Genomic DNA, 24,822 nt, shown 5'->3' on the forward strand with positions numbered 1-24,822 from the left:
CCCCCGCCTACTGCCCGATGACGGCTGGGATAGGCTCCAGCACTCCCGTGACCCCCGTGGGGACTAAGCGGTTCAGAAAATGGATGGGAAGATGGATATGGACTATATAGCTGAAAACAGACAAGCAAAAGATTTCAATCACTATAATTTACTAGTGTAACATTTTTAAAGTGTTCTTTGAAATGGGGAAAGTGTTTATTTTCTTTGATCGTTACAAGTAAATTATTCCATAGCTTTACCCCATTGACAGATATGCTCATGCTTTTGAGGGTGATGCACACCTTAGGTTGTAAAAGATTCCCTATCCTTCTTAGATTGTAACCACTTTCTCTTTCTGTGAACCATTTTTATATATTATTAGGGAGTATTTTTTTTTAGCTTTATAAATAATTTGTGCGGTCTTGAAATCTACCAAATCCATACATTTGAATGTTTGTAATTTAATAAATAAATTGTGTGTTCACAATAGCCAACATTGTTGATAATTCTAATTGCTTTTTTCTGCATTGTGCATACTGTCTTTAGGGTGGTTTTGTAGGTATTACCCCATACCTCAACACCGTAGGACATGTAAGGAAGAAACAGCGAGCAGTATAAAGTGTACTGTTTTTTTCCATGTATAATGCGCAAAATTTAACTAATTTATTGTCCTAAAATCTGGGGTGTGCATTATACATGGGTAAATTATGATTTTTTTTTTTATTTTGAAGAAAATCTACCTCGAAATAAAACTTGAAATCACCTTTCTTCTTGTTTGTTGTCAATCGCGCATCGCATTCAGCCATCCAGCCCAACACAGTCAGTAAAATTCATAATTGATGACACGTCGTTTGATGCGATGGTGCAATCCTTGATGGTGTGTTATTGTCAAATATTGTTAGTTTTTTAATCTCCATCGCAAACCGGATATCATACGGAGGCTGCCATTACAGATGTGCAGAACGGATGCACAAGACACGTCAGCTATATAAAGAGCGAGAGTTCAGTTCTCTACCTAAATGCGTATTACAGGTAATATTTTATTTCACAACACTTTGCCTTGTTCCTTTCTTTTCTGCTGTTCACTTCAAACACGCTCCATACGAACACAATGCTCTCGTATCAGACGCTTGCTCAATCACCTGCTCGTTTGCTGTCACAATGTACCCTACACAAATCCGAAACATTTCTTTGCTATCGAGTTTGCTAGCGCATGCACAGTGATACTGACCGGCAGAATAACATCCGGTTGTTCCCAAAGATGATCTTTTTTCTGAAATAATTTTACGTTTACGGACTTAAGTAGGAGTCAAAATTACATGGGTACAGGCATTTTTCCAGCATCGACATGCCATTTCTAGGGTGCGTATTATCCATGGGGGCGCATTATACATGGAAAAAAACGGTACATTGTTTTCTGGTTCAGTAAGCGTCTGACTTTACAAAGTATACCCACGGCCTTTGCCAATTTTGAACAGATGCGTTTGACTTGCGGTTTCCAGCTGAGACTGTGGTCAATTATTACTCCCAGAAAGGAGTTTTCATAAACTGTCTAATATGGTGTTATCACACAATACTTCAATAGTTATGTCTTCTGGGATTTTTCGATTCCCAAAAATCATAAAGTTGTTTTTTCTTTATGTTAAGAGATAATTTATTTGAGTCAAACCACAGTTTTAGCTTGGCAAGCTCATCAGAGACATTCTTCATTAGTATTTGTAGATTCTCTCCTTCACAAAATATATTTGTGTCATCAGCAAAAATGACAAATTTCAAAATATTACAGGTGTTAATTATATCATTAAAATATAATGTGAATAATTTCGGTCCCAATATTGATCATTGTGGAACACCGCAGGTTTTATTTAAAAGCATTGACTTTTTCTCTCCCATCTGCACAAACTGTTGCCCATGTTCTAAGTAGCTTTTTATCCAACTGAACCCTATTCCACTAATCCCATACCCTTCAAATTTTTGAAGCAAAATGTCATGATAAATTGTATCAAAGGCCTTTTTAAGGTCAATAAAAACTCCCATGGCAAATTTATTGTCGTCAATGCTTGTTGACAGTTCTTCCACAAGGTCAATTAAAGCTAAAGATGCAGATCGCTTTGGCCTAAAACCATATTGACTATCAGTTAATATCTCACACTTAGCAATAAAACTGTCCAATCTAACAGCAAATATCTTCGCCAAGATTTTGGAAAATTAGGGAAGCAATGAGACTGGCCTGTCGTTGGTGTAAAGATTCTTCTCACCGGACTTTGGCTATTTTCATTTTTGTGGAAAAGGAGCCCAGTTTCAGCGAAAGGTATGTGATATGGGATCTGCTATAGCTACTTTTAAGTTAAAATTAAAGTCCCAATGATCATCACACACACATCTGGGTGTGGTGAAATTTGTCCTCTACATTTAACCCATCCCCGTGTGATTTTGATCCATTCCCTGGGGTAGATGGGAGCAGTGAGCTGCAGCGGTGCCGCTCTCTGTCATCATTTGGTGATCTAACTCCCAATTCCAACCCTTAATGCTGAGTGCCAAGCAGGAAGGTAATGGGTCCCATTTTTATAGTCTTTGGTATGACCCGGCCGGGGTTTGAACCCACAACCTTCCAGTCTCAGGGCGGACACTCTACCACTAGGCCACTGAGCTGGTATTACATTGTCAGGTTTATTTCGATGAGCAACAGCAAACAAACCACAAGTGAGACAGAATATTAAGTCTTTTCTCGCGAGGAGTGCAGTACAGATAGCTTACAACAATCTCTACACACACTAAATATCTGTAGGCACTCCCGCTATTTTTATTTGGATTTGCCCTACCCACAATTTGTGAGACAAGCCCCTAAAGGAAGGAGGGGGAAAGCATGTGGGCTTTGCCTCGTAAGGAAAAATCACTAGGTGTTTTCATACTAATAAAAACATCTGGGAAGAGGAGTTTGAGTGGACTGGATACAGAAGAGAAAACCTTTGACCTCTAGTTAAAACATAGCAAGGGGAGTTTTACGACATTGTGTAGGATGCAACAAGCTAAGTTATTTATTACTGGTTATATACATTCCAACCTAATCCTACGATCAAGATAGTTAGGAAACCGTGACTTTAATGGTCACTTGGAGGTTCATCTGGGGTGCAAGACAGCAATGAGGCACGTTGTCTAACAAAGTGGTCTTCGTTAGAAAGGAACTGTCCTTCTGTGGTACATCATAAAAACAGCAAGGCCAAACAGAGAGCATATATTGCAGTAATAAACGGTAAAGCATTGATTAGAGAACGCATGATAACATATATATACATTTTTCTAACATACATATTTAATTAAGAATAGATCAATATCCTCACAGTCCCTTGATGTTCTTAAATTGTTTAACAATATCAATCATTTCAGTTTTATCTGTATCTCTCAGAAAGTTGGTAGCCGGGTTTCGTTCCCCAAACAATTGTGATACACCTCCCCTTTGTGGAGGGATTATCTCATCTCATTACCTCATGTCTTCATTGACTTTGCAGAACAATGAGCTGAAGGTCTGAATGTTATATGGCAACATCCTTATTAAGGTAGCCATGGGCCAGTGGAGAATTGAGATAACTGGGATCAAAGTTAGATTTGATTAGGGTTTGCCTCACAAAGAAGTGGCTGGATATTTTTCTATTGGTTCCCAAGTGAGTAACAAAGCATTGCAGATTTACTTGTTACAATCATGTAAGTGCGCTCAAATGCCTGTATATTTGTCAGAATTGTTTTTTCACTAAATCATATGCAATGATAGTAATAGTATGTAATAGTTAAAACCATTTATTTGAGTCTAATTGTAAAAGTTGGTTGTATTTCATTATTAATGAGAATAATACAGAATCAAAGGAACATTTGTATTTTAGCAAGGGCAAGAGCAAGTCATTGCTGTCTGAGTCTCTCACTTCAATCTCAGGCGTAAAAGGAAGCAGAATTGATGTTGTCAACCTGACCGACCCTGTCACTGCAACAATTTAAGAGTAAGCAATCAAACACAAGGACATAACTGTTTCTAAGCAAATATCTTATCTCCTTTCACCTAGGCTTGAGTACATCTTGAAATAGATTGTATGTAGGCACTAATAAATCCTTCTCATAAGTCCTCCATCAGCTGAATTGGTTAAGTAGTGTGAATTCTTGGCAATGAAAATGCTTGTTTTTTGACCAGGGCATTGCGGGGCTGATTTCTCCTGCCTCCTTTTGAAACCATGCATTAATGCAAACATACCATGTTATCCAAAAACTGCTCACCAAACAATGTATATGTTAAAAACAATTATAACGCTGTTGAGCTCAACTTTTAAGTCGTTCATCTTCTTGAGAGAGAGAGAGAGAGAGAGAGAGAGAGAGAGAGAGAGAAATTTATATATATATGTACTATATTGTCCTGAATATAAGACGACCCTGATTATAAGACGACCCCCTATTTTTCAAGACTCAAGTTTGAAAAAAGACTTTTTGAACACTATTTTTTATTTTTATACAAATCATGCAAAAACTGTTTATCACATCTTAATATTTGAACATTTAAATTTGTAAACTAAAGTGTAATCACATTTGTAAATTAATGGCTTCTGGTTTTTGAAATGTAAATAAAACAATCAACTGTGATAAAACAACAAATATGCAATAACTGCGTTTACCATCAGAGTGAAGTCTAACAAACAAATCTGAATAAGGAAAAACATTGCAATAAAATAATGCAAACTGGTTTAAATATGGGAGTAGCTGAGATCTGTCATGTCAGAACATTACTCCTCACAAACATCCTCTGCCTCGCTGTACTCAGTGTCACTGTCTTCACTCCCATCCTCTGGCTCCGATGGCTCCTCCCATAGCACGTCATCCTCACTGCCGTCCAGGGCATTTGATATGCAACATTTTTTAAACCCGCCGATGATGCTCTTTGGGGAAACTCCATTCCATGTGTGGAGCATTCACTCACAGAGCAAATGTACCGGAGGCTTCTGACACTTTCCTGTCGCTGTGACTGCGTGATCACCAGACAGGAGCCACTCTGTGTATTTCTTTTGCAGATTCTCTTTGAATGGTTTAGTGGCCACAACATCCAACACCTGCAGCTGACTTGTCATTCCCCCTGGAATGATCGGCCTTCACTTGTTTTTTGACTGGATCAGACAAGTGTCCATGAAATGCATCCAAAATCAGCATGTTCCTCTTTTTTCTGAGTCCCCCACGCCGTCTGCCCCACACAACATTGAGCCAGTCCACTACAAGCTCAGTCTCCATCCAGCCCTTTTCCTGGGCACGTACAATAATGCCATCTGGCATCGCCTCCTTAGGTACTGTCTTACGTTTTAAAACGACATACGGAGGGAGTTTGGTTCTGTCTGCGAGGCAGGCTAATATGACGGTAATGCGGCTCTTCTCATTTCCAGTGGATTTTATAATAACAGATTTCTCACCTTTCTTGTGTACAGTGATGTGTTTTGGGATGTCAAAAAACACAGGTGTCTGATCAGCATTGCCAATCTGATCCAGTGGGTAAAGGTGCTTTTTCCTTAAGTTGATCACATAGCGCTGAAAAGGAGGGCAGGCGCTGGGCTAGACTTGTTCTGCGTCGCAGCATTAGTCCGTTACGCCGCATCATTCTTTTACACCAACCGAGGCTTGCTTTGAAGTCAGCGGTGGGTATGTTTAGCTCTTTGGATATTTCCACAGCCTCGAGCTGAATGACAGCTCTGCTGATAGGCATCCCGTCCTTTCGTTTCTCGTCCACGTACGCGCACACCCTCCTGTCAAAAGCGGCCGCTCTGAGGACCACGGAAAGCTTTTCTCTGATTGTGAGCATTTTTTAACCGATCTTTTTGAGCTATACATTTCCGTACATTACAGTCTGTGACACCATATTTCACAGCCACTTTGCAATAGTTTGAAGACTCTGCCTCATTTGTCACCATCATCTTGAACTTTACATAATAACTTCTCCGCAGATGCCGGTTAACCTGGCCGATCTTCGACTCACTTTTCTCCAGATTGTCACTGTTATCTCTTCTCTTATTTTCTTCTCTTCTTTCTTATCGCTATTTTTAATTTTTCTTCTTAGTGCTACCGCTATGTTTATTTTTCTTCTTCGTGACAGGGGTTCGCCTGGGGAGTTAAATTCAGCATTCACTTTAATCTGGTGCCATCTAACGTTGTGAATGAATGTCTAGACCTGAATGTCTAGACCCCGAATGTAAGACGACTCCCACTTTTTCACTGACCGGCAGTTTTCTGGTATGATAGCGCATTGCCATGTGAAATAATTTGATGCTGGAAGTGCGTGTGTGTGTTTGTGTGTGTGCGTCAGTTTTTTGTCATATATTAGGTGTCTTCAACACAGAGACATGTCTGTAGGGGAAATTGGCTTGATTGACATTCAGGTAAAATTAGAATATATTGTTGCTTCAGGAACCAACTGATATAATTTCAATGTTCAAAAATAAACCTGTGACGACTACACCTCATGGGAATTTTGCAGGAAAATGTTTCCATGGCAACCTGAGGTAAAGTTTAATTCGTACCATCGGTGTATTAAATAAAATATTTGCAATTGTCTGCTTACTGTCAGTAAAATGTTTTGTATATTGCTCATAGTCTGACTTGACAATCATCTTGTTCCACAGAACTGAACTCTGTTACTCTCGCCTTTGTTCGCTGGTCACTGGAGATTAGAGCTGCAGCAAGCCTGGTTTGGGTATAAATGGTAAATGGAATGCACTTATATTGCGCTTTCATCAACACCACATGGTGCCCAAAGCGCTTTACAATGACTCACCTTCACCCATTCACACTGGCTGCAGCCATGCAAGCCGCTGCCAGGTCCACACTGGGAGCAAATTGGGGTTCAGTGTCTTGCTCAAGGAGACTTCGACATGGTCACTAGGGTTGAGGATAGAGCCCACAACCTTAGAGTTGACAGGCGAACACTCCCGTATAAAACCACACATAAAAACACTCCAACTATTGTAGAGGTAATCACAAATGCCTACTAATTAATATATAACAATTTTGTGCGCCTTTGTCCTTAAAAATAACGTCATATGATGGCGCCGCGGATGGCAGCCACGGTGAGTCGCTCTTTGTTTCTTTGTCTTATTTTGTGTGTTTTCTGTGTCCTCTGCTGTCCATCCCGGATCATTTTTACCAGAGAAGCGCTGTTAAACATCGGACAGTCTTCTTCTGGTATTTTCTCTCCTGTTCTCTCTGATTCAGACTGTTTGTCGGAGATTCTAGCCGGAGCGGCGGTGCTATACAAGCTAGCGCGACGACGGCGGCACGGAAAACGAGCCGGAGCTCTCGTAAAGCTGAGGCAGAGAGGGTTCCGTTCTGCCCTACCGTCAATTCATCTGGCGAATGTCCGCTCCCTGGCGAACAAGATGGACGAACTGCTGCTTCTCACTTCTAGGAACACGGACTTCAGCAGATCCGCCGCGCTGTGCTTTGTTGAAACGTGGCTCAGCGAACGAACCCCCCACCACGCCGTGGAGTTAGCGGGGTTTCGGCTAACGCAGGCAGATCGCAGCGCGGAGCTCGCCGGAAAACCAAAGGGAGGTGGTCTCTGTTTCTACATTAATGAACGTTGGTGTACTGATGTCAGTGTTGAAAGAGTTTACCAAACGTCTACCAAACTCACTAATCATTGTTCTGGGTGATCTTAACAGGGCGAACCTCGCACACGAACTCCCCAGATACAGGCAGCACGTAACGTGTCCCACCAGAGGGCCACAGACTCTGGACCACTGCTGCACCGTGATTAAGGATGCATACCCCTCTGTGGCTCGTGCAGCTTTAGGACTCTCGGACCACTGTCTAGTTCATCTGATCCCGGCCTACAGGCAGAAACTAAAATTTTCTAAACCCGTGGTGAGGACTGTGACGAACTGGACAGTAGAGTCAAGGCAGGACCTCCAAGCCTGCTTTGACTGCACCGTTTGGGGAGTTTTCGAAGCTGCAACTTCAGACCTGCATGAACTCACTGACACTGTCACGTCATACATCAGTTTTTTTGAGGATCTGTGTGTGCAGACTAAGACCTTCTGCACGTACAACAACGACAAACCTTGGTTTACACCGAACCTCAAGAGGCTGCGCAAAGTCAAGGAGGAGGCCGAGAAGTCAGGAAAAGCCAGGAGGTGTTACGGGGAGAGCCTGAAGAGACACCTCAAGGAGTCAGTAGGAGTAAATGTCCTTCAAGGAGGGGAGCAAAGCACCAATTATCTTACCAGCCGTGTTCATTATGAGCTGCAGAGCCTTCAAGTTGTAGTCAGTGCAGCCGCCACCCCAAACAGCAATACAGCTGGAGAGGACGCTCTCAATGGTGCCGCGGTAAAATGCAGTCATGACGGCCGGAGGAGCGCTCGCTCGCCTGAGTTTCCGCAGGAAGTACAGGCGGCGCTGGGCTTTCTTCGCCAGTGATGCGGTGTTGGTGGACCAGGAGAGATCCTCACTGATGTGCACCCCCAGGAACTTGGCGCTGCTCACTCGCTCCACCACAGCACCGTCGATGGTCAGCGGCAGGTGTTGGGTGTGACCCTTCCGGAAGTCCACAACAATCTCCTTGGTCTTGTCGACGTTCAGCAGGAGGTTGTTGTCCCTGCACCACGTGGACAGAAGGTCAACCTCCAGCCTGTATTGAGTCTTGTCTCCCTTGGTGATGAGACCCACCAGAGTCGTGTCGTCAGCAAACTTTACTATGCGGTTGTCGCTGTAGGTTGCATTGCAGTCATGCGTCAGGAGGGTGAAGAGCAGCGGACTGAGCACGCAGCCTTGGGGGGCCCCCGGGCTCAGCGTGATGCTGGCGGAGATTTTGTCGCCAACACGTATCACCTGTGGCCTCTGACAGAGGAAGTCCAGTAGCCAGTTGCAGAGGTAGGTACTGAGGCCCAGCGTGTCAAGTTTGCTAATGAGGCATTGTGGCACAATGGTGTTGAAGGCAGAACTGAAGTCCACAAACAGCAATCTCACATACGAGTCCCTTCTCTCCAGGTGGGTGAGGGCCGAGTGGAGGGCAGAGCAGATGGCATCCTCAGAGGACCGTTTGGCTCGGTACGCAAACTGGAAGGGGTCAATGGTGGGGGGGAGAACGGTTCGGAGTTGCTCCATGACAAGCCGCTCTAAGCACTTCATGATGATGGGCGTAAGTGCCACGGGGCGGTAGTCATTGAAGCAGGACGGAGCAGGTTTCTTCGGCACAGGTACGATGGTGGCAGCTTTGAAACACGAAGGGACGATGGCCTGCTGCAGGGAAGTGTTAAAGATGTCCGTGAAGACACCCGTCAGCTCACCAGCGCAGTCCTTCAGCGCTCGACCCGGGATGTTGTCAGGGCCCGCCGCCTTAAGGATGTTGATGGCGGCAAGCGCCCTCCTCACGCTGTCGGCGGAGAGGCACAGGGGCAGCTCGTGTGAAGGGGAAGTGGCCTTCAGCGGGCAAGTGCTGTTCTGAGCGTCGAAGCGAGCAAAGAAGCGGTTAAGGTCATTGAGCAGACGGACGTCGCCTTCACAGCTCTGCGGCGCGGGCTTGTAATTCGTGATGGTCTGAATGCCCTGCCAAAGGCTCCGTGCGTCCCTGCTGTCCTTGAAGTGGGCGGTAATTTTGCACGAGAACGCCCTCTTTGCTTCTTTGATGCCCCGGGACAGGTCGGCCCTCGCAGTCCTCAAGCCAGCCTCATCCCCTGCTCTAAAGGCTTTGTCCCTGGCCCTCAGCAGCCTGAAGACAGCACCTGTCAGCTATGGCTTCCGGTTAGCCAGAGTGACGATGGATTTTGAGAGAGTCACATCATCAATGCACTTCCTGATGTAGGAGGAAAAAGAGTCAGTATACTCCTCACAGTTGGCCCTTGGGCGGTAGTTTGGACACCCCTAATTTAGATGGTTAAAGTAAAAAACAACCTGTGTATCCATCTGTTGCCATTTATGCAAATTAGCTTTCTGTTCAACTATACAAGCCTAAATGTTACGCTCAGTATGTATAATTGTAGTTGTTTTTGTACTGTGATTTCCATGAGGTTTTCGTTACATACATGCATGCGTAAATACATGCAAAATACGTGTTTTGGCTCCACAGGTTGAGTTTAAATTACTCTCCATGGTAAAAGCTCAAAATATTAACGAAGTCTTGAATGATGGACATAGAACAATGATTTCATAATTCCAATCTAATAAAGAGTAATGATTACGTGTATGATTACTTTACAACTAATGGTAAATATGTGTAAATAGGTTCAGCTCATGCATGAAGTTTGTTAAATTCTTGTCATTTAAGGGACATGAACAGAGACAATTGGGATTTATGGTCACCTAAATCAGGTAACCGCTGTAGGAGTTATAACAGTTATATGGCTTCATTTTTTTTATGATGGAGGCTGGTGGCTGCACGCTAGCATCAAATATCCCTCCATCCATTCTCTGTGACTTATCTGTAATCAGATCAGGTGCAGCTCAGTCGAAAGCCCAGACTTCCCTCTCACCAGCCACTTTGTCCATCTTGTCCGGGAGGACCTCAAGGCAATCCCATGCCAGCTGAGAGATATACCCTCTAGTCACTAGTGTGTCCTGGGTCGTTCCTAGGGCCTCCTGTCAGTGTTTTTGCGAAGTGGGAGGAAACCGGAGTGCCAGGAGAAAAGCCATGCAAGCATGGGGAACGCATGCAAACTCCACACAGGGAGGGCCGGAGGTGAAATCTGAACTGCACCCTCTGAACTGTGAGGTGGTCGTGCTAAGCTCATTTTGTATTTACACGGGCTTGAGACCGGCACAGGGAAGACACTGGCTTGTGCGCTCGTACGGGTGCATCTGGCTCCCTGACCGGGAATCAAACCCAGACCACGGCGGTGAGAGCGCCAAATCCTAACCACTAGACCATCAGGGACCCGGTTAAATGAAAGTAAATAAAAAAATAGCCATAAATAATTATTTCACTGAAAAGGTGAAAGTGTTTTTTTTCCATTATGTAACAAAAGCTGAGTCAAATAACTAATTGTTTACCGCTTTCCCTGATTGTTAACAATTTTCACTTCATTGGGAGGCACAAGACTGAAAGGCAGTGCTGTAATGCAGCAAACATTGCACAGCAGCAGAGCTAAAATTAGACGCAATACTGTCATTACCTTGTTGCTCAAGCAGAGAAGCTTAAATGTTTGTTTGCAAACATTCTGAGGTGAATAACAACATATTTGCAACACAAGTATGTTTTTGTAATCAGGTTTAATGAGAATACCTGTCTGCTTTGTAGTGTTGGATGACGGATAAAAATGCAGCAGGTAAGTGAGATAAAGACGGTAATGCTTTATCATTTCCCCTCTGAATACAATTTAATTAATAAAAACACACACAAAAGTATTTTCGACCTAATGAATATTCAAAAACTTTAATATAAGAAGTTGCTCACAATTAATCCTCCCATTAGAATTTGAACTTGAATGTCTTCTTATCACCCAAGTAACTGACGTGCAGAAAATTAATTAGATCCTTCAGTGTTGGAGATTTCAGGTGCTAACTTGATTAGTATTAGATTTTTACTAGAGTGAATGTCAGATTCATAGTTCAGCTATCACAAGGGTGACTTGTTTTTGGTGGTTGTAATGTTGTCGTTGTTTATGATGATTGGAATTCAATCTTGGTTGATTTCCCTTGTACGGCAATGGCTACTTATTCAACCTCTTGACCCAGTATGTACCCTATTTGGTGATGCTTGTTTCAATTATGTTCTATAGGCCAACAGTCAACTACAGGGCAGTGGTGTGCTGGGACCATTTTTCAGTCCGTGTATTTCAAATATTACAAATTGACCCACAAAATGTAGCCAGTGCAGGACCAGACCCCATTGACCCATCTGGAGAGAACCAAGGGAGCCATGAATAGCTTGTCAGAGGACATCCGCACCCTCGTACAAACCGGCCAACTGCAATAGCAGCAGCTACAACAGCAACAACAACAGCTCCAGCAGAAAGAGATGGCCCAGATTTTCCGGAGCCTCAAGGCGCTAACTTCTTCGGCCACTCCCTCGTTCAATAGGAACAGATGCCGGCTGCATTTGAGACCCGGTCCAGGGAGGGGATCCGTAGACCCATAGACGTTCCAGAGCCCAACATCGGCAATGCCGAACGGTTTGACGGTGACCCCAAACACGTGTGCATTCCTATCGAGTTGCCGGATCATATTAGACCTACAGCCGCAGACGTTTTCCACAGAGCGAGCCAAAGTAGCCTATATGGTCACTCACCTGACTGGGCGAGCATGCCTCTGGGGCACGACGGAGTACGATTGACAATCCTCTACCTGCGCATCGTTCAACGCCTTCGCCCATGGGATGCTCCGGATGTTAGACTTGGGATCCGCCAGTTCGGATGTCTCTCAGGAGCTGCTGGTCCTTTGCCGGGGGAATAGGTCAGGGACGGAGTTCGCAATTGAATTCTGAACCGTAGTTGGGCACAGTAACTGAAATCCTGCCTCCTTGGTGAGTGCTTTCCTCCACGGGCTGGCGGACTAGGTGAAACATGAACTGATCTCCTACAATCACACCTGGACTTTGGAGGATGCCATGGATCTGGCGGCGACAGTCGACAGACGAATTCGGACCAGACGGCACGAGCGGGAGAGCAAGTCCCTTTCACCGATTCGCAGTCGACGCAGGCTCCCTGACCAATTCATCAGTCGCCTTGTGCACCTGCTCTTCTGGTGTTCCAGCCTCCCTTTCCCCCTGTTGCTCTTTTCGTATTCCCTAAATTAACAGTCCTCGTTCGTGAGAGGCTTCCCGCGCTTGTCCGCTGTGACGCACATTGCTCAGAGGCTCGCCCCGTGGTATCAATGTGTATTTAAATGCCGTTCTCCCGTCACTTATAAACCTAAAAAGTAGCACATTCGCGAAAGATGAAGCGCAAAGTGGCGAGAGATTGCTGTATTTAGTTTACCTAAAAGTACTCAGGTATTGCACAGCTCTAATACACTGCACTACCTCAAAAGTCCACCAACGCTCTCTAATGGTGAAACGTAGACATTGAACTAAGATGACATTTTTGAATTAATTATATATTTTTAGGTGGACAAGGTCGGTTGGCCTGGATTAAAAAGTATCCATATCCGGCCCATGGGCCATAATTTGCCCAGGTCTGTTCTTGAGCAACAATATTGACAGAGGAGTAGCAAGCATGGGTTGTATTCCTTCTTGTCGACTATTTGATTCATACACTTTACTTTATACTCCTCGATGAGGTTTAGGGCTTGACGTCGACTTCACACGAGACAGGCGGCGCTGGGCCTTCTTCGCCAGTGATGCGGTGTTGGTTGACCAGGAGAGATCCTCACTGATGTGCACCCCCAGGAACCTGGGGCTGCTCACTCGCTCCACCACAGCACCGTCGATGGTCAGCGGCAGGTGTTGGGTGTGACCCTTCCGAAAGTCAACAACAATCTCCTTGGTCTTGTCGGAGTTCAGCAGGAGGTTGTTGTCCCTGCACAACGTGGTCAGAAGGTCAACCTCCAGCCTGTATTGAGTCTCGTCTCCCTTGTTGATGAGACCCACCAGAGTCGTGTCGTCAGCAAACTTCACTATGCGGTTGTCGCTGTAGGTTGCAGTGCAGTCATGCGTCAGCAGGGTGAAGAGCAGCGGACTGAGCACGCAGCCTTGGGGGGCCCCCGTGCTCAGCGTGATGCTGGCGGAGATTTTGTCGCCAACACGTACCACCTATGACCTCTGACAGAGGCAGTCCAGTAGCCAGTTGCAGAGGTAGGTACTGAGGCCCAGCTTGTCAAGTTTGCTGATGAGACGTTGTGGCACAATGGTGTTGAAGGCAGAACTGAAGTCCACAAACAGCAATCTCACATACGAGTCCCTTCTCTCCAGGTGGGTGAGAGCCGAGTGGAGGGCAGAGCAGATGGCATCCTCAGAGGACCGTTTGGCTCGGTACGCAAACTGGAAGGGGTCAATGGTGGGGGGGAGAACGGATCGGATGTGCTCCATGACAAGCAGCTCAAAGCACTTCATGATGATGGAAGTAAGTGCCACGGGGCGGTAGTCATTGAAGCAGGACGGAGCAGGTTTCTTCGGCACAGGTACGATGGTGGCAGCTTTGAAACACGACGGGACAATGGCCTGCTGCAGGGAAGTGTTAAAGATGTCCGTGAAGACACCCGTCAGCTCACCAGCGCAGTCCTTCAGCGCTCGACCCGGGATGTTGTCAGGGCCCGACGCCTTACGGATGTTGATAGCAGCAAGCGCCCTCCTCACACTGTCGGCGGAGAGGCACAGGGGCAGCTCGTGTGAAGGGGGAGTGGCCTTCAGCGCGCAAGTGCTGTTCTGAGCGTCGAAGCGAGCAAAGAAGCGGTTAAGGTCATTGAGCAGACGGACGTCGCCTTCACAGCTCTGCGGCGCGGGCTTGTAGTCCGTGATGGTCTGAATGCCCTGCCAAAGGCTCCGTGCGTCCCTGCTGTCCTTGAAGTGGGCGGTAATTTTGCAACAGAACGCCCTCTTCGCTTCTTTGATGCCCCAGGACAGGTCGGCCCTCGCAGTCCTCAAGCCAGCCTCATCCCCTGCTCTAAAGGCTTTGTCCCTGGCCCTCAGCAGCCTGAAGACAGCCCCTGTCACCCATGGCTTCCGGTTAGCCCGAGTGACGATGGATTTTGAGTGAGTCACATCATCAATGCACTTCCTGATGTAGGAGGAAACAGAGTCAGTATACTCCTCAATGTTTGTCCGATCATCGCAAGTGGCAGCCCTCCTAAACATGTCCCAGTCAGTAGAGCCAAAGCAGTCACGAAGCGCATCAGAGGCACCCTCAGGCCACACCCGTACCCGCTTGCGAACAGGTCTGGATGCTCTCACCATTTGTCTGTATGCGGGCAAAAGCATAACAGTGATATGGTCAGAAAGTCCAAGATGGGGGAGGGGGGCGGCTTTGAAAGCTCCTTTATGCGAAGAGTAGACCAGGTCCAGGAAGCTGTCGCCACGCGTAGGAAAATTAACATGCTGGTGAAACCTCGGAAAAACAGACTTCAGGTTAGCATGATTAAAATCCCCAGCGAAGATGGTGAAACCGTCAGGGTGCGCTGTCTGTTGTTCACTGACAGCCTGGTACAGTTCACTAAGAGCCGCAATCCTGTCGCCTTCGATGTTGGAAGGCGGGATGTAAACCGCGTTTAGCAGAATCGCGATAAATTCCCTTGGCAGGTAAAAAGGACGGCACTTAATGATCACAAACTCCGCCAGTGCCGAGCAGTGCTTGCATACCACTACAGAGTCCCGGCACCATTCGTCACGGTGAGTGTGTCAAGGTGACAGTGTGAGTGCGTATGGGTGTTTTTCTTAATGTTCCATGCAAAATTGGCTGGCGATCAGTTCAATGTGCACGCCACCTCTTACCCAAGGTAATCTGGTATAGGCTCCAATGCATCTGTGGCCTTGGTAATGAAGAAATTGAGAGCAATACTATCACACGGGGCAGCCATGATGATGATCTTGTGTTCTAACATGTATATATGTACAGTGCATTTACACAGAAATTGAAGTGACTTTAAAAGTTGTGCAAATAAGAAAAAATAACTTACTCCTTATACCGCCCATGAAATAAAAATGTGTTTGATTTGGATTCTGCATGCATCAGTGCTTATCCTCTCTACAGACTGCATTTTAACATACGCGTTCGCACACACACACACACGCACACGCACACGCACACACACACGCACACACACACGCACACACACACACACACTCAAGGCATCGACTGACTGTAACACATGGTTGAGGAGGCAGGAATTCCATTTACTTTTTGGAGTACGCCTAATATGCTGCTGGCTATGACAACTGAATCGAGTCAAAAGTTTGCCACCTTCACAAATATAGTTTGAATGTGTGTGCAGTGACTGTGTGTTGACAAAGTGTACACTGTCGGTTTTGCTCATCAGCGTCAAACTTCAACCACTGTGTTGCGTAAAATCAGCTGTTGGTGACACTGGACAACAATGCAGTTGATCAGATCACAGGAATAATTGGAATTGATCTTTAATAACAATTGTGACATGTCCAGCAACAAACATGCTTTATTTAAAGTAATTTAAAAATGGAAAGTAGTTGTGTTTACTGATTAGTTGATTTTAATAGAAACTTAGTTTACAAGTTAATTTGACTAATTACTTCTTTGTTTGCACACTATGTGTGCGTGTGCATGTGCGTGCGTGTTTTAATAAATTTTATTTGTTTAGTGCTCAAAGGCACTATCATTATCACAGTGCTAAAAACTATTGTCTCAAAAGGAAAAAATACATACATTTTATAGTTACAAAGCTTTGAAATAAAAATAAACTAAAGAGGCACGAGAAACACAGAAGAGCAAATCACAAGACAATATTTACTGATTAAAAGCAGTTCTGAAAAGGTGAGTTGTAAGGTGTGATTTGAATTAGGATGTCAGTTGAGTCACAAATGTATATTGGAAGAAAGTTCCAAAGGATGTTAGTAACTATGGCAAAGGCTATGTTGCCCAAGGTGCAGGGCGAGCCTAGGACACCTACCAAGGAATATTGGTGTACAAGAGATTACCGTAATTTTCGGACTATAAATTGCACCGGAGTACAAGTCGCACCAGCCATAAAATGCCCAAAAATGTGAAAAAAAAACATATATAAGTCGCTCCGGAGTATAAGTCGCATCTTGGGGGGCAATTTATTCGACAAAATGCAACACCAAGAACAGACATGAACGAGCAACAACAGGCTAAACGATACGGTATGCTAACGTGACAAACACAAACGAGGAGCTGAGAACGGGCCTGACGTAACATTCAGTTATTTAAAAAAAACTATTACATAAATAACACGTTTATAAAACCATCTGTGTCTATGGAAGTTTATCTGTGCCATCGGATTTTGAATTCGAATTTGCATCTAAATCAGACTTTGAATTTTAAAAGCCATCGAATTTCTAGCACTGAATTTTTTTTTCCTAAGACATTTTTTTTCAATGTCTCAAAAAATTCAGTGTAAAAAAATTCAATGTCTTCAAAAATTCAGTGTAAAAAAATTCGACATCTCAAAAAATTCAATGTAAAAAAATTCAATGTCTAAAAAAATTCAGTGTAAAAAAATTCGATGTCTCCAAAAATTCAGTGTAAAAATATTCAGCGGGTAACCAAGGGAGAAGTAATCGATCCCTGTATCAAATCATCCAACGTTCAGCCAATCAAGTTACGCTCCATTGGTCGTTATATTCTTGTTGATACATTTATTGTTTTTACTTTTGTTATATGTATTTATGTTGTTGAAATGCCTGATACTGCTGCTGCAACAAAGGAATTTCCCAGATTGGGATTAATAAAGAAACTATCTATCTATGTGACGTCGAAACAGGAACGTCGTGATTTTTTTTTTTTTTTTTACGTCGTGAAGTTCAAAGGTGAGCTCCGGTCAGAGCTCAGGATGGCCCAGAACACAAATAATAACGCTTTGGTGAGTGTACTCTTTATTTACCTTTTGTGTTCGTAAAAGTCAGTATTTTATTTACCGGACACCTTAACAGAATTTGTTGAACAATATCTACACAGTTCCTTAAAAGAAAAAAAAAAAATTCAGTGCTAGAAATTCGATGGCTTTTAAAATTCAAAGTCTGATTTAGATGCAAAAAAAAATTTAGTGTTAAAAATTGGATGTAAAAAAATTCAGTGCTACAAATTCGAATTCAAAATCCGATGGCACAGATAAACTTCCATATGTGTCACTCCAATTCATTAAATCCGTCGATCGTCCTTTGTCAACAATGCCGTGTGCCGCGCCGCAGTTCAAATTATTCCACAGGCCCATACGATATATAAACTATATTTTAAATAACTATCACATAAACAACAATATTATCAAACCATTTGTGTCACTCCAAATCATTAAATCCATCGATCAAATTTCTCGTCCTTTATGTCATCCTGGTGACAGAGGACATGTCCAGAGGATATGGCGCTTTAAAGTGTTAATTACTTTACTTGATTTTTTCTCTCTATTTTTCATGTTTTGAATAAGTTCAAGATAAAGATATCAAAGCATGTGAAGTGATCAACTACACTAAAAATAACACGTGAAGTGGTCAACTATACTTGTAAGTAAGCGATGTGTTAATGATCAAGTAAGAATTTGTGAAAAAAAACATATATAAGTCGCTCCTGAGTATAAATCGCCCCCCCCCCCACCCAAACTATGAAAAAAACCGCGATTTATAGTCCGAAGATTACGGTAGTTAATTAGTTAATAGTTTAACTGGGATACAGAAGATCAGAAATTTGATAGATTTTTGGATGAAGACTGATAGAACGAACTACAACCAAACTCATTGTCTTGATCCCGTTACATATTTTATCTATCGTATGTTTTAGCATGCATGCACCCGATAAAGCAGTGCGCTGTGTGTGTGGGTTGAGTACAGAAATAAATAGTCCCCTTAATTGAGTCTGCACCTTTTAACCAGAAGCGCCTTGTGGTGCGGAAAATACGGTAAGTCACAGTTATAATGAGGCGACCACGATTGTGAGTGATGCGAGTCACCCCGCTCACTCTTTGTTCGAGCTTCTGCTCTCTGGGAAGAGGTACAGAAGCCTGCGCTCCCGCACCACCAGACTCTCAAACAGCTTCATACTCCAGGCTGTTAGGATCCTGAACTCGCTCCCCCGTTCTGCGTAGCGTCCTGTACTTTTACTGTCTGAACTGTCTGAATGCACACTGGCTCTTATTATTTATTATTACTCTTATTATTTATTGTTTGTGCCTTTTTGTTTATGATGTTTTTTACTTTTGCGCTATGCTTGCTGGCTCCGTTATTTATTGTGTTATCTGTTTATTTATTATTTATTCATCACTCTTACTATTGATTGTTTGAATTTTTGCCTTTATTGTTTTTATATTGTGTCGCGTACATGTATGTCTATCGTGTTATGTGTCTCGTCACCGTGGGATAGAGAAAAACGTAATTTCGGTCTCTTTGTGTGTTGTGACATGTGGAGAGATTGACAATAAAGCTGACTTTGACTTTGACTTTGATTGGTGAGAGCTAGCCAGATATAAATTAAGGGACGAAAGCAGCAGGAAAGAAGTACAAACTAGTGACTACTGTCATAAGTCTTACCTATAATGATGGCATCAACTTAAAGTGTAGGAAAATGAGAGAAGGGGCAAGAAGTTTATTTAGAGGAAGTGCAATATATAAAGCAGAAATTGGGGTTATATTACGGCTCCAGCCCTCCTGTGTGGAATTTGTATGTTCTCCCTGTGGGTTTTCTCCAGGTACTCCGATTTCCGCCCACATTCCAAAGACATGCATGGTAGACTGATTGAGCACTCCTAATTGCCTGTAGATGTGTGTGCGACTGGTTCGTTTCTGTGTGCCCTGCGATTGATGCCCCGCGCCTACTGTCCGAAGTCAGCTGGAATAGGCTCCAGCACACCCGCGACTCTCGCGAGGAGAAGCGATTCAGAAAATGGATGGACAACATATTCACACGCTGACCAATCCCGAATGCAAATAGCAAAAATACAGATGGAACTGATGGCCACAACGTTTAAATTTGTATATACGTATTCATAGTTTCAACCATACATCTCATTTGTCACTATTTCTATATGGTAGTGTAAAAAAAAATCACAGGATCCAACGCTTTGCAATAATCTGCTAACCGATAAAGGGCAGCTCATTCACTGAATGTATAAATTCAGTGTATAACCTATCCAAGTCCAGTCCAATATATTTATATATGTAGGTCTTGATCACATCAAAGTCTCAAAGGCCTTCACATGCCTACAGTTGACAAATTACAATAACGTCCCCTGATCTTTAGTTCCAAAATGCAAGGAAAAAGTCTTAAAAACTTCGATGTGGAAGAATGAGAAACCTTGAGAAGAGGCCACAGATGGGGGAATGCCCCTTCCAAGGTAACCAAGCAGGTAATGAATGCCAAATGGCCAATATTTAACACAATATGATTATATAGTAGTTAAAATATGAATATGTATGTTAAGAATTAAGAACCCTAAGCAGTTACATTAATAATCTACTTCTTATTTAATATGACTTGACTCAAATACGTATCTAAACACAGCTGTGTAAATAAAATGGCTCAAAGTTTTTGTGCAAATGTCACAATGCTTGTCAAAATAAATCTCAGAACCAACCTTAAAAATGAACTAAAAAATAAAAAAATCATCGTGCAGTTGACTCCAGTTTTTGAAATAACTTTAGCCATGTCTGTGATTTGATTTTTGTTCTACAATTTTAAACAAATGAATGAACACCTGAGACTGGGGATTCCATAATTTTGCCTGGGGTTGTAGAAAGCATAAAGGTATGGCAGAGAAGGCTGATAAAGTGTGTTTGAATCTAGGAAATAACTTTGAAGGCTAATATTTGCCGTATGCACAGTACTTAGTTAATGAAGAAGGAAAACTCTTTCCATCATCACCACAGTCATCTCATCAATTTTAATCTGGTTTGAAAGGATCATCAGTCACACAAGTGCCTGATCCCTGTCTTGAGCGAAACTCACAGGCGTAATTTGTGTGTGTGTGTGCGTGTGTGTGTGTGTGTGTGTGTGTGTGTGAGTCAAAGTCAAAAGTCAAAGTCCGCTTTATTGTCAATCCCTTCATATGTCAAGACACACAAAGAAACCGAAATTCCGCTTCCTCTATCCCACGGTGACGAGAGAGAGTGTGTGTGTGTGTGTGTGTGTGTGTGTGTGTGTGTGTGTGTGTGTGTGTGTGTGTGTGTGCGTGCGTGCGTGCGTGCGTAATTGAATGACTGGATCAAAGGGGAAGTTCTCAGAGTTAATCAAATTAGTTACTGCGACAAACAAGAACCTCCCAGGTTAGTATCCCTCCATTTTCTATACCACTTGTTCTTCATGGGTTTTTACTGTATCCAGGAAAATCTGAATTTCAGATTTGCACGTATAGTGCATCATTGGCATATGCCCATCTATGATGCTTTTAACTATATGTTAACAGTAAATCAATGAATTTTCTCTTAAGACAGGTGAGTGTTTCTCTCTTCTTCTATAACCACAAAGAAGTGCTGTCGCCATAAATAGTCGTGGCAACTTAAATTACGCATTAATCTACTACAACTGTACTTTTGGCAAAAGTTAAAGTAAACTGTAAGAAACCTAACAAAAATTTTAACATAATTATTTGCTGGCGTTTCATCGTTCTTGTCCTGCATTCAGTGGGTAAGCGCTTCCTCACAATTTCTGAACGCAACTGTTAATTAACTTTTTACGGCTCGAGTGACTGACTCGATGGCACATTTGAATTGTTCTGAGCTCCCGAACAGAACGTTGTTCAAAAGTGCCATTTGGTTATGTAGAGCAGTGGTCCCCAACGTTTTTTGCGCTACGGACCGGTTACATGTCAGAAATATTTTTGCGGACCGGCCTTTATGTGAATAAATAATACATTTATATAAATGAATAATACATTTATAATAAATATATAAATATGATTAAATACAATGATACGACTGGATTAAAAAACACGTACAAACGACATAAAAATAAAACTCACCCTTACGTTGAATTAGTGGGAGCACTTAGCTTGTTTCTCAGAAACCATCTAGGCGTAATCAAAGACAATGACACCCGAAGTGTTTAATGTTTGTCTTTTAATGCAGGATGCTAGGTCTCCATGTGCCGAAGCAGTTTTGAAGGCTTCATTGCCTCGTTAACTAGCCTGTCGCCACATATTATGCAAAGTGGGCTTGGCGCATCAGAGTCATCTGTGGCGATAATTCCATATTTTAAGTAGGACTCCAGAAATGTTCCTTTAAATGCAGCTTTCCTTTTCTTAGAAGTCGTAGCCTCTTCTTCCGTCTCCTCATTGAGCTTTTTTTCTCTTTCCGAAGAAGCTTTCCAAACATCTCTGTTTCTTGCTGATTTTTGCTTGCTTCGTGGGCGAGACAGAGGTGACATGTCACGTGACTGAGACGAGCGTCTTGACCTGAACCGATGGATGTAATTGGGAAAGGATCCCCAATTTTTTTTATGTTTTTCAAAATAAATTCTTTCTCATTTACGCTAGCTTTGCGGGCTCGACTGGAGAAACATGTCACGTGACCGGGACAAGCGTCTTGACCTGAATTAATTAATCGTCGATAAAAAAAAATATATATTTTTTTTTCCTGTGCGGCTTGGCGGCCCGGTACCAAGTGAACCACCGACCGGTACCGGTCCGCGGCCCGGTATTTGGGGACCCCTGATTTAGAGTGCACCAAAAAGAGTGCCAGTGTGTGCTGTAGGTGCTCCAAAAGGGAACACAGTGCGTGATGCAGTCCAGATGAAAGCAGATCAAGCATGAGCTACTGCAGGACATATTGTGGATATGTGTGAGTGGGTGGATGTCAAACTTAGTAAAGCGCTTTGAGTGTCTCGTGAGGGGCAGGATTTGGACCCAGAAGCAGACATGACGCAGAAGTTGAAAAGTAAAAGTCTTTATATACAAGAAAACAAAGTAACAGAGAGCAGGGCTGGATTTCTCCTCAGGTACCTCAGTACATTTTAAAATTATCTAATAATACATCTAATATCCCCTCCGTGAGTCGTCACTTTATCGTGGTGGAGGGGTTTGCGTGCCCCTATGATCGTAGGAGCCATGTTGTCCGGGGCTTCATGCCCCTGGTAGGGTCACCCATGGCAAACGGGTCCTAGGTGACGGGCCAGACAAAGCACGGCTCAAAAAGCCCCTTATGATGAAAAAGATATATGGACACAGATTACCCTCGCCCGGACGCGGGTCACCGGGGCCCCCCTCTGGAGCCAGGCCTGGAGGCGGGGCTCGAAGGCGAGCGTCTGGTGGCCGGGCCTTCGCCCATGGGGCACAGCCCGAAAAGGAAATGTGGGTCCCCCTTCCCATGGGCTCACCACCTGTGGGAGGGGCCAAAGGGGTCGGGTGCAATGCAAGCTGGGTGGCGGCCAAAGGGGGGGACCTTGGCGGTCTGATCCCCGGCTGCAGAAGCTGGCTCTTGGGACATGGAATGTCACCTATCTGGCTGGAAAGGAGCCCGAGCCGGTGTGCGAGGCAGAAAGGTTCCGACTAGATATAGTCGGACTTGCCTCCATGCACAGTTTGGGTTCCGGAGCTGTCAACTGATCACCACATGGTGGTGGGTTGGCTCCGATGGTGGGAGAAGATGCCGGTCCGACCTGGCAGGCCCAAACGCTCTGTGAGGGTCTGCTGGGAACGTCTGGCGGAATCCCCTGTCAGGAAGAGCTTCAACTCCCACCTCCGGCAGAGGTTTTCCCACGTCCCGGGGAAGGCGGGGGACATTGAGTCCGAGTGGACATTGAGTCCGAGTGGACCTTGTTCCGCGCCTCCATTGTTGAGGCGGCCGACCGGAGCTGTGGCCGTAAGGTCATTGGTGCCTGTCGTGGCGGCAATACCCGAACCCGCTGGTGGACACCGGCGGTAAGGGATGCTGTCAAGCTGAAGAAGGAGTCCTATCGGGCCGTTTTGGCCTGCGGGACTCCGGAGGCAGCTGACAGGTACCGGATGGCCAAGCGGAACGTGGCTTTGGCGGTTGCTGAGGCAAAAACCCGGACGTGGGAGGAGTTTGGCGAGGCCATGGAGAATGACCTCCGGACGGCTTTGAGGAAATTCTGGTCCACCATCCGGCGTCTCAGGAGGGGGAAGCAGTGCAACGTCAACACTGTTTACAGTGGAGATGGCGTGCTGCTGACCTCGACTCGGGACGTCTTGTGTCGGTGGGGAGAATACTGCGAAGACCTACTCAATTCCACCGACACGCCTTCCATTGTGGAAGCAGGGCCTGGGGACTCTGAGGCGGACTCTCCAATCTCTGGGGTCGAAGTCACTAAGGTAGTTAAAAAACTCCTCGGTGGCAAGGACCCGGGGGTGGATGAGATCCGCCCGGATTTCTTAAGGGCTCTGGATGTTGTGGGGCTGTCATGGCTGACACGTCGCGTGGACGTTGGGGACAGTGCCTCTGGATTGGAAGACTGGGGTGGTGGTTCCCCTCTTTAAGAAGGGGGACCGGAGGGTGTGTTCCAATTACAGGGGAATTACACTCCTCAGCCTCCCTGGTAAGGTCTATTCAGTGGTGCTGGAGAGGAGGGTCCGTCGGGGAGGTCGAACCTCGGATTCAGGAGGAACAGTGTGGCTTTCGTCCTGGCCGTGGAACAGAGGACCAGCTCTTCACCCTCAGCAGGATCCTCGAGGGTGCATGGGAGTCCGCCCAACCAGTCCACATGTGTTTTGTGGACTTGGAGAAGGCGTTCGACCGTGTCCCTCGGGAGGTTCTGTGGGGGGTGCTTTGAGAGTACGGAATACCGAGCCAACTGATAAAGGCGGTTCGGTCCCTGTATCACCGATGCCAGAGTTTGGTCCGCATTTCCAGCAGTAAGTCGGATTCGTTCCCAGTGAGGGTTGGACTCCGCCAAGGCTGCCCTTTGTCATCGAGTCAGTTCATAATTTTTATGGACAGAATTTCTAGGCGCAGCCGAGGCGTTGAGGGTGTCCGGTTTGGGGACCTCAGCATCGCGTCTCTGCTTTTTGCAGACGACGTGGTGTTGTTGGCTTCTTCAGGCCGTGATTTCCAGCTCTCACTGGAGCGGTTCGCAGCCGAGTGTGAAGCGGTCGGGATGAGGGTCAGCACCTCCAAATCCGAGTCCATGGTCCTCGATCGGAAAAGGGTGGAATGCCCTCTCCGGATCGGGGATGAGATCCTGCCCCAAGTGGAGGAGTTTAAGTATCTTGGGGACTTGTTCACGAGTGAGGGGAGGATGGAGCGCGAGATCGACAGGCGGATCGGTGCAGCATCGGCAGTTATGCGGACTCTGTACCGGTCCGTTGTGG

The 24,822-nt window shown here is 44.9% G+C and overlaps 1 non-coding gene across 1 annotated transcript; it reads right to left on the reverse strand.

Annotated features, from left to right (window-relative positions):
* Positions 1-10,792: 10,792 nt before the first annotated feature.
* trnae-cuc (transfer RNA glutamic acid (anticodon CUC)) lies at positions 10,793-10,864 on the reverse strand. The gene has a single exon. It is a non-coding gene; the product is annotated as a tRNA-Glu (tRNA).
* Between the last annotated feature and the right edge of the window lie 13,958 nt (positions 10,865-24,822).

This window comes from Syngnathus typhle, linkage group LG1, assembly GCF_033458585.1.
Source record: "Syngnathus typhle isolate RoL2023-S1 ecotype Sweden linkage group LG1, RoL_Styp_1.0, whole genome shotgun sequence".
Classification (NCBI taxonomy): Eukaryota; Metazoa; Chordata; class Actinopteri; order Syngnathiformes; family Syngnathidae; genus Syngnathus; species Syngnathus typhle.